General features: G+C 38.6%; 1 pseudogene; it reads left to right on the forward strand.

Annotated features, from left to right (window-relative positions):
• Positions 1–225: 225 nt before the first annotated feature.
• On the forward strand, positions 226–544 carry LOC116862376 (annotated as a pseudogene).
• Positions 545–1,135: the final 591 nt, after the last annotated feature.

Genomic DNA, 1,135 nt, shown 5'->3' on the forward strand with positions numbered 1-1,135 from the left:
GCACAAAATCAGTAAAAAGTAGTATTTCTGTAAAAATCAGTCGAGGGGTTCATAAACGGGTGTTAAATATAACACCATATACCTGCTGGGGGAGAGGAGTAAAAATGGATTGAAGCTGAAGCGACCATCAACTTAATATAGACTGCTGCATGTATAAGATGTTCTACAGACATGCCTGTGGCTTCCATCAACACCACTGGGAGTGTCCACCTGCCATCCCCTAGGATGGCAACATCCTCACAGTACCATCAACTGCTAAGTGACTATGGGCTACCATCTCCAGGCTACAGCCAGGGAACTGAGAACAGCCAGGTACCCCAAAGCAAATATGCTGAGTATGCTAAGTTCCTAGCCATCACTGAGGAGTTGGGGGAAGGAAATTAGACCTATATATGCAGGGAAGAAGGGTTCCATGAAGAGACTATAATGAGGCATTATTCACACCAGAGGGCTGGTGTGAGAGTGCTTGGCTGAAACTGATGGAAAAGATTTTCCATCTTCTTCCAAAGTGAGAACTTACAGCTCATCTCCCATGTTCAGATGAGATTCTTGTTTTCAAAATGGTAACAGTTTGGTTTCTCCTTCCCATATCCCTCCCATAGTTCAAGAGGCTCTGAGATTGAGAAATATTTTGCAGCTGACTAGGATTTACATTTTAAATAGCTAGGAACTACCCAGGATTTTTTAAAAGATATTGATTTGAAAGATGCACATAAAAGATACTTATCTCACAGAAAAAATAACAGTGTCTCCCTTTTATCCTCTCTTTTGAATACAGTTATGTTACCCAGATTATTCTTTGTTCTTTTTCATAAGCTGATACAACAACTCTGAGGGTTTTGTTTTTAGTGCATATGTTTGCCACATGTTGTGGATTCCATTTAATGAAACTTCTTTTGTGCTTAAGCATTTGCTTGTATGACTATCAGTGCTTTAATGTCAATTTTAAAAATGCACAAGTTATAAAATGCAGAAGAAAGAGCAACCTACCAAATCTAACCTAATAAGAACCCCTGAAAATTTTTCTATTAAGACAGTGTTTGGATTTCAGTTACACCTTTCCTGTAAGTTGATCTAAACATCTGGAAGAAAATGCATAAGACCATTCACATCTTTGTATGCATTTATTACTCGA

This window comes from Lontra canadensis, unplaced genomic scaffold (assembly GCF_010015895.1).
Source record: "Lontra canadensis isolate GAN:19392208 unplaced genomic scaffold, GSC_riverotter_1.0 scaffold238, whole genome shotgun sequence".
Lineage (NCBI taxonomy): Eukaryota > Metazoa > Chordata > Mammalia > Carnivora > Mustelidae > Lontra > Lontra canadensis.